The sequence below is a fragment of the Sminthopsis crassicaudata genome, chromosome 5 (genome assembly GCF_048593235.1).
Source record: "Sminthopsis crassicaudata isolate SCR6 chromosome 5, ASM4859323v1, whole genome shotgun sequence".
NCBI classification, from domain to species: domain Eukaryota; kingdom Metazoa; phylum Chordata; class Mammalia; order Dasyuromorphia; family Dasyuridae; genus Sminthopsis; species Sminthopsis crassicaudata.
Window position 1 is genome coordinate 222,018,307 of NC_133621.1, and position 9,039 is coordinate 222,027,345.

The window sequence follows — 9,039 nt, forward strand, 5'->3', positions numbered from 1 at the left end:
AAATACTAGATTGCTATAGTCAATGACTATTTTGTTCTTGGAACTTAACCTATTCCACTGATTATCTTCTATATTTCTTAGCTAGTAACAAATGGTTTTGATGACCACTGCTTTATAAAATATAGTTTTATATCTGATACAGCTAAGCCACCTTCATTTGCTTTTTTCTTCATTAATTCCCTTGAAATTCTTGACCTTTTGTTCTTCCAGATGAATTTTGTTATTATTTTTTTAGGTCAGTAAAAAAGTTTCTTGGGAGTTTGATTAGTACAGCACTAAATAAATAGATTAGTTTAGGGATTATTGACATCTTTATTATATTCAATTGATATATCCAGGCTATTATTTCTAATAGCTTTTTAGTAGAATATCTAGGATTCTCTAAGTATACCATCATATCATATGCAAAGAGTGATAATTTGGTTTCCTTATTACCTCCTCTATTTCCTTTAATCTCTTTTTCTTCTCATTGCCAAAGCTAACACTTCTAATACAATATTGAATAGTAATGGTGATAGTGAGCAATCTTGTTTCACCTCTGATCTTATAGGGAATGGTTCCAGTTTATCCCCATTACAATGATTTTAAATAGATGGTATTGATCATTTTAAGAAAAAGTCCAGTGTTTTTAATAGGAATGGGTGTTAGATTTTATCAAATGCTTTTTCTGCATCTATTGAGATAATCATATGAATTTTGTTAATTTGGTTACTGATATAGTCAATTATGCTAATAGTTTTCCTAATATTGAACCAGCCCTGAATTCCTGGTATAAATCCTACTTGGTCGTGGTATATTATTCTGGGGATGATTTTCTGTAATCTTGTTGCTAATATTTTATTTAAGATTTTTGCATCAAAATTCATTAGGGAAATTGGTCTATAATTTTCTTTCTCTGTTTTCATCTTACCTGGTTTAGATATCAGTACCATGTCTGTGTCATAAAAGGAATTTGGTAGGAGTCCTTCATTTTTAAAAAAATAGTTTATATAGTATTGGAATTATTTGTTCTTTTAATGTTTGGTAGAATGCACATGTAAATCCATCTTGTCCTGGGGAATTTTTTTAAGGGAGTTGATTAATACTTGTTCTATTTTTTTTTTCTAAAATGAGGCTATTGAAGTAATTTATTTCCTGTTCTGTTAATTTGGGCAATCTATATTTTTTTAGGTATTCCTCCATTTCACTTAGGTTGTCAAATTTATTAGCATAAAGTTACAGTCCTTTACTTTCACTCTGTTTGTATCACTATAGTTTAAATGTGTTTCTTGCAAACAATTTATTGTAGGATTCTGGTTTTTAATCTAGTCTGCTATCTGCTTCTGTTTTATGGGAGAGTTCATCCAATTCACATTCACAGTTAAAATAACTAATTTTGTATCTCCTTCCATCTTATTTACATTAAGCTATGCTTTTCTCTTTGCTTTTCCCCTTCCCTCCTCCCCAGTATTTTGTTTTTGATGACTAGCTCCTTCAACCAGCCCCATTAGAGCCCTTCTCCCTTTTAAATTACCTTTCCCCTAATACTTTTTTTCCCTTCTATTAATCTTTCCCTTTCTTTTCCCATTTCCCTATAAGGTGAGACAAGTTTCTCTGTAAAACCAAATATGTCTGATATTCTCTCTTTTATCCAAATCCGATGAGAGTAAGATTCACATAATGCTCATCTGCCTTCCTTCTTTCCCTCAACAACTACTTCCACCACTTCTTGTCAGGGAACCAGGCAAATGTTGACACTATAATCCAAATTACATTAGTATGAGTAAAACATTTGTAGGAAGTAAATAAAAATCATAAATGTAACAGCTAGATGAGATTAAGAGAACATCCAGTCCAACATTATGGTTTTCAAGATGAAGAGATTAAGACCAATAGGGGAAAGAGATTTATTAAACTCATATGTCTTGTTAGAGACAATATCAGAGAGAGAAGAAGGGCTCTGGACTCTCAATAATCATGACATTTCCCACTAACATCATTCTACTTCACTTTCTCATATTAAGAAGAAACAAAGATGTAGTCAAAAGGATTTTATGAAGCCAACTTGGGCTCTTTCCCCATCCTCCCCACACCTCCAACTTTATCAGAATTGTTGTAAGGAAATCAGTCAACAATAAGCAAGTTGCCTTAGAAATATAATTATTTGGGGGCAGCTAGGTGGCACAGTGGATAGAGCACCAGCCTTGAATTCAGCAGGACCCGAGTTCAAATCTGGTCTCAGACACTTAACATTTCCTAGCTGTGTGACCAAGTCACTTAACCCCAGCCTCAAAAAAAAAAAAAGAAATATAATTATTTGATAATAGGTAAATAATAGATAATAGATAATCTTTTGTATGTGATTAATACCACACTCTTTTGTCTGAGATGGTCTTCATTAAAATGTCTGGTCCTAAAATCTATGACTGGAAAATTTTATGAGATTGGGAACTAGTGACCCTCTCAACCCTCCAACCCATAGGATGGAGCATGATTAAGAAATAACAAAGCTCCCTGGTGCCTACAAATCAGAGATCAAGGGAACATTTGGATCTATTATAGTCTGAATGAGATTGTGGAGGGAGCAGTCAACATTGAATTCCTTGACTCCCAAACCCAATCCTGATTTCGAAGAACTTCTAATTCCTATTCTTAATCTGAAACAAATAGAGGAGGTCCCTTTGGGAGAGGTTAGAAAATTTAAACTCACAAAGCAATTTTCTGAACACTAACAATTTTCATGCCAGCTTTCCTCCTACTACAGCATACCAAATAGACAAAAGTCTTCTTTTATCTTCTATCTGGTTAAATTAACTACCTAATTAACATCCATGCTACCTAAATTAACCTCCATAAGCCAAGTGTAGATGAGTTGTAAACAAAGAGAATGGCCCAAATGATATAAGGGGGGAACAATAGTGCTGGCCAAGAAATGGAAAGTCAAACACTTGTCCCTATCCTCCCTTTGTTGATTTAACATGTGATATTTGAAAGGAGGTGGGGTAGGTGAGGGAGTCAAGGGAGGAGGGAATTCACCTTTTCATCTCAACTCCCATTGGCTACTAATGTCTTTAAAAAGATCCAGGCAAGCATGTGGCCTCATAAACACCTCTTGCTCCATCTCAGAAGTCTCTCCACGTCTTCTCTGCAAAGATGAAATTCTTCATTGTTCTCTTCCTGGTAGGTCTGGCTGGCACCCTTATCCATGGAGGTGAGTATAACCCTCTTCCCAAACCTTCAGCAAAAATCTGGGACCCCTAAAGAAGTCTGTGATTCAGCCTTCCCTAATTATATCTCCTGTAAGAGGCAGCAACTTTGTCAAAAGTCTTATGAGCACTCTCCATGTTTCTGCTTCTAAAACTAGTTTTGGGACATAAAAGGAAAAAAGATGAAGGGATCCTAAAGTCACCTGATCTAGTGCAAAAGGTCCTTTCTTAATAATAATAATCATAATCTTAGATTATTAGTTTTGTAATAGTAGTACTATAGTCTATGCACAAATCATCACACAATAACTTGGGATTGTTGTCTTTTTCACTTTGATTTTTGTAATCATTGTGTATATTATTTTCTGTATAGCTCTTAACCTTATTAAAGTTGAATGGTCCATGAGATCCACAGGCTGACAAACAATTGCCATGGCCAAGAGAAAGATTGGATAGAGACTAGAATCAAGGCCTGGCTAACCTATTTTATTAGCTGTGAAATTTGAAATATCATTTGGACATCAAACATCTTTTAGGCATCAATTTTCTTCATAAGACAATAGGGCTAACCCAGAGCTGTTTAGTTTCAGAGTTATTAGAAGTATTGAATGATATAATTAACATAAAGCTCTTTGTCACAGGATAAAGTACCATAGAAAAGTCTATGTCAAGCTAAGCTTTCCTTATTACCACTATCTCTATCTGGTCCCAAGTCCTTGATTCAGCCTAGATCCCCAAAAAGAGGTCTTACCTAAAATCTACTCAACTCTCTTTCCTCTCTAATCCACAAACCATATAGGTACCACAATGATTTTCCCAAAGTGCATATCTGAGTATGTCATCCTTCACCCCCATCCCTATCCCTCCCTCAATAAATTTCAATGATTCCCTATGACTTCTAGGAATATATATATATATATATATATATATATATATATATATATATATATATATATATATATATATATATATATATATACACATATATATGTATATATATGTGTATATATATATATACATATATATGTATATATATGTATATATATATATATATATATTTCTCTTTGTCAGTTAAAGCTTTCCACAAAATTCCTAAACTTACCTTTTCAACTCTGTTATGAATTATTTACTGTATTGTTTAAGCAAACTGGCTTCTTGACATTTCTCATAAATAATAATCAATCTCCTATCCCTATGTCTTGCCTCAATTGTTGCCCTTTCCTGCAATGCCTGGTCTTCATCTCTTAGTATCCCTTGTTTCCTTCAAGATTCAATTCAGACATCACTTCCTTTCTTTGTTTCACCCTCTCCAGCTCTAGCATCCATCCCTCCTTCCCTTGAACATATTTTACAGATATACGGTATATGCTAAATCATGTGCATATACCATAGAATGGAAACTCTTGAAGCACAATTATTTCATTTTGGTTTTGTATCTTCTGTGTCCAGGATAAAATAAGTATTTAGTAATTTTTGTTAATTATTATTTATTTATATTTATATAATTATTTAATTAATAATAATCAATATTGATTGATTAATGAACTGAACCCTTTTACTCTATGGACAGCTCCTAGTACAGAGGCAGGGACTGTGAAGTGGGATTTGTTCTGTGACTTCGACCCATAATTAGCATTTTGCAAGAAGAATTATGTTGTTTAGTCATTTTTCAGTCATTTCTAATACTTAGTGACCCCATTTTGGCAAAGACACTGGAGTGGTTTGCCATTTTCTTCTCCAGCTCATTTTACAGATGAGGAAACTGAGACAGAGTTAGGTGACTTGTCCAGAGTCATACAACTAGTAAGGGTCTGTGGCCAGATTTCAACTCAGAAGAAGAATTTTCCTGGCACTCTATACACTGTATTGCCTCTCAGCTGCCCTAAGTCTTTTAGTTGGTGTTCAAAGCCCTTCGTAATTTGTCTCCTTTACACCTTTCCAGTCTCTTTGTATCTTACATATCTATGGTGTACTCTGTGGTAAAGAGACACTGGTTTTTCATGCTCCCCTTTCCCCTCCAGATATTCCGTCTTCTGTTCAGTTTCAGTACTCCTTCTCTTGGCTTCCCTGACTTCCTTTCAAATTCAAATCCCAGTTTCTACAGGAAGCCTTTTCCAGCCCTCCTTCATTTTTTTCCTTTCCCTCTGTTAATTCAAACTTATCCCATACCTCACTTGTTTTATAACATTGATGTCCTTGAGAATAGAGACTATTTTTTGCTTTCCTTTGTATACCCTTTTCTTAGCATAGTTCCTGGTATATAGTAGGTGCTTCAGAAATTATTATTAACTGACTAACTGCAGGTTAGATATCAGGCAAAACTTCTTGACAAATAAATATGTGGTGAGCAGTAGGATTCTTCTGAAACTTTTCCTTCTGTTAGCTCTTCAGTCCAGAATAGAGCTGATCAGTTCTCTCCTTTGTGATTTTGTTTTCTTTCTTTGCAGAAGAGACTCCCTCTGACTCCGGTACTGAAGACACTAACCCCAGTAGTGGTAAGTCCCTTCCTTCACTTGAACCTGAGTCCTTGGGAGAGGGTGCCAACAAATAATACAAGGAACACAAAAGATTGACTCTGCATTCCTGTGGCTCTCCATATGTGGGAGAGAACACATAGCCAGGACCCAGAATCAGAAATCAGGACAGACCTATGAGCATCTAGACTGGGCTCTGTCCATCAGAACTGAAGTTAGGTTAAGATATAAGTGAGGACAAATAGACTGAGAAATATGATTTTGGAAAAAAGCTCCAGGAAGAAGGAAGAATACCTTTTAAAGAAGAAAGGATGACAAGATGGGGTGGAAATTTCATAGTATGTCTGAAGGTTAGATTTGGATAAAGATAAGATGCCAGATAAAGAGGAAGAGAGATGAGTTTTGTTTAAACATAAGGAATTGGAACGAACACAAGATTTAAAAAAAAAGTTAGGATACCTGCAATAATATTTCTTCCCTTCTCAAATATTTTCAGTGGCCCACCATTATCTGCCCCAATAAGATCTAAACTCAATAGTCTATCACTGAATACCTTTCTCATTTACTTCCTAATATAATTTTTCAGGTTTTTTTTCCTACGTCATACCCATGACCTCCAGTTAAGCAAGATTAGACTATTTTCCATTTTCCAAGCTTCTTCTGCACTTACTCACCTAAATTAATACTTCCTTCTACCTGATGGAAAGCACCTACAAATTCAGCCTACAAATCCTACCAGTATTTAAGGGCCAATCAAAATGGTACCCACTCTCTGAAGCTCTCCCCGATCTTCCTTCAGCAGTGAGCCTCCTTCCTCTGTACTTCCACTATGCTTTCTTTGTATCCTTCTTGAGAGACAGTAGTGTACAGTAGAAAGGCCCAGACATGGATAGTCAACCAGTTCAATGCTGGTTAAATCACAACTTCTCTAAAGCTTTAACTTTTTCAGTTGCAAAATAGGAACAATAACGTTTGTACTACCTCCTTCAGAAGATTATCCTGGATTAAAAGCTATAGAAATGTAAAGAATTATGGTCAATATTTAATTTATCTCATCTTCATTTCTTAGAGAATGATCATGTTTATCTCCTTTGTTAATACTAATCTCCTTGAGGTCAAAGATGTGTCATATTATTCTTTGTACTTTGCCTTCCATAGAGTAGATTCTCAATAAGTGTCTGTTGAAATACCATATAAATGAGTGAAGAAATGAATAAATACCATTTGGCCTATGGTAAAATCAAGAGGGAGCAAAATGGTGGCTTAGAATTGGGAAGACCATGATTCAAATATGGTCAATGGAATTTATTGACTGGATCCTGAAAAAAATCTTTTAATCTTTATGTTCTTCTGGTCCTGCTCTAGGATTTGTGTACAAATCAAACTGAATTAAGGATTGGATCTGACTTGATATAGGGAGTTCTCATACCAGAAATTAACCAAACTAATGAAAATGTAGGTTTTTTCCATAGTACAGTAATATTAGGGCAGAAAAAGGAGAGATGGCAGATCCTCCTTGTGATACTTCCTGACATACCATACCTGCCTGTCTTGAAAACAGATATACTCTCCATAAATCTGGCCATGTTTTTGATTCAAATTGATCCCTCTTCCTACAGAGAAAATGCCCAAATGACAAAATTCTACATAGACATCCCTGCCACTGGGGATTCCTTGGCTCCAATTACTGCCCAGATTTCTCCCAAATCCTGTGAAAATTGGGAAATATTTGAGTTTCCCAAAGTCAATTATTCAGGAGTTTATTTTCAACTGAAAGTGTCAACTCTACTCCTTTTGAAAAAACAACAGCCAGCCCAGATATCTCTGAAGAAACCACCTCAGAGCCAACTACAGATCCTGCGACAACTTCAGACTCTACACAGACAACTTTAGCAGCTAAAAAATCATCACTTAAATTGACCACTACTCAAAGTAAGTATCTGACTATCTGACTACCCATGTCCCTGAATCAGACTGAATCAGTCTTGGGGAGGAATTTCTCAAGATTGGTAACACACAAAAAAATTAGTTTTCATGTGCTGTCTCTGGAGCTACATGTGGCTATTTCTAATATTGCTTGGCTCACAATAGCAAAAATCATTATGTGAATTGTCTCATTTAAGCCTCACAACAACCTCTGTAATATGGAATCTACTATCCCTAGTTGATAGAAAAGTAAACTGATTCTCAAAAAGTCTGACATCTGCCCTTATCACACAACTTGCACATGTCTGAGGAAAGGCTAGAACCTGAGATAATGGCCTCCAAAGTCACTTCTAGCACAAAATCTATGATCCTATGGCTATATCTATTATGTCTCCCAAACTATTTTGTATTTTTCTCTTTATGTCAATTCTGTATGTATTGCATGTGTATGACACTTCTCTCCAACTCTCTCTAGCCTTTTCTTCCTGAACTGGAACTGGTTCACTTGCCCCAAGCTATACTCACTTAGCAGGTTAAACTAGTTCTCCAGAAGAAGCCATATCCACCACATTGCTACAATTCACTCTTTCATAATATCTTCAGAGAACAGGTATATCATATGTTCTATGATGGATGGCACTTCTCTCCTAGGTTTCTCTACTCTCTGACTCAAGGAAGGGGATTCTCTCCTTCTCTTAGGCTACTAAAAAGTATAAACTTTTAGCAAACTGAACATTTAGACTGTGACCTGCAGAGTAACTTAGATCTGCCTTGTTTGGGTGGGCACTAAAGTTACACAATGCTCTTTCACTGAAAAACAGTTTTCTGCAAAAGTATTCTGATCTCTTTATGAGTTTTAAAGGATTTCTTCCTCTCAACTCAGAGATGAAAATAAAGAGCAACATACGTGAACCTATTAGTGTTTTCTCCTTTGCTAAAAGCCATGGATTATAATACATGGGAGCAAAGCAGTTTTTCTGTAGTTAGCACTTTAACAGCATAGGATGCTGTTTTTCTGCCATCAACTGCAAATATCAAACCTTTTTTTCCAGTCACATCAGTTCCCACAGGAACTAGAGAGTCTATCTGTTTCTAATTATTTGGTCTCAGCTTCTCAGTTCCATAGGCTTATGTGTTTTGGTTTCTAATGTCTGATAAATTCAAATTCTGTAAGCAGCTTTTCTTCTTGCTTATCTCTGTTTTCTTTTCAACTTGTTTCTAAGTTCAGGAATCAGGAATACTTCATTTGTAGTGACCCATCTCCCTCTGATGTTGAGAAACTCCAAATCCACATTTCCCCTATATTTAACCAAAAATAGTTAATATACAATAGTCCCACTGAGTTCAATGGTACTGCTACTGGGGAGGCTGAAGCTGGTGCATTAAGCTGATACACAAGATCAGGAGTTCTGAGATGCATCAGACCTAAAGCTGGTTAGCTGCCTTACAGTAAG

General features: G+C 35.6%; 1 long non-coding RNA gene across 1 annotated transcript; it reads left to right on the forward strand.

Moving 5' to 3' along the window:
• Positions 1 to 3,063: 3,063 nt before the first annotated feature.
• On the forward strand, positions 3,064 to 7,581 carry LOC141543236 (uncharacterized). The gene is made up of 3 exons (XR_012482389.1): positions 3,064 to 3,190; positions 5,633 to 5,680; positions 7,469 to 7,581. It is a non-coding gene; the product is annotated as an uncharacterized LOC141543236 (long non-coding RNA).
• The last annotated feature ends 1,458 nt before the right edge of the window (positions 7,582 to 9,039 follow it).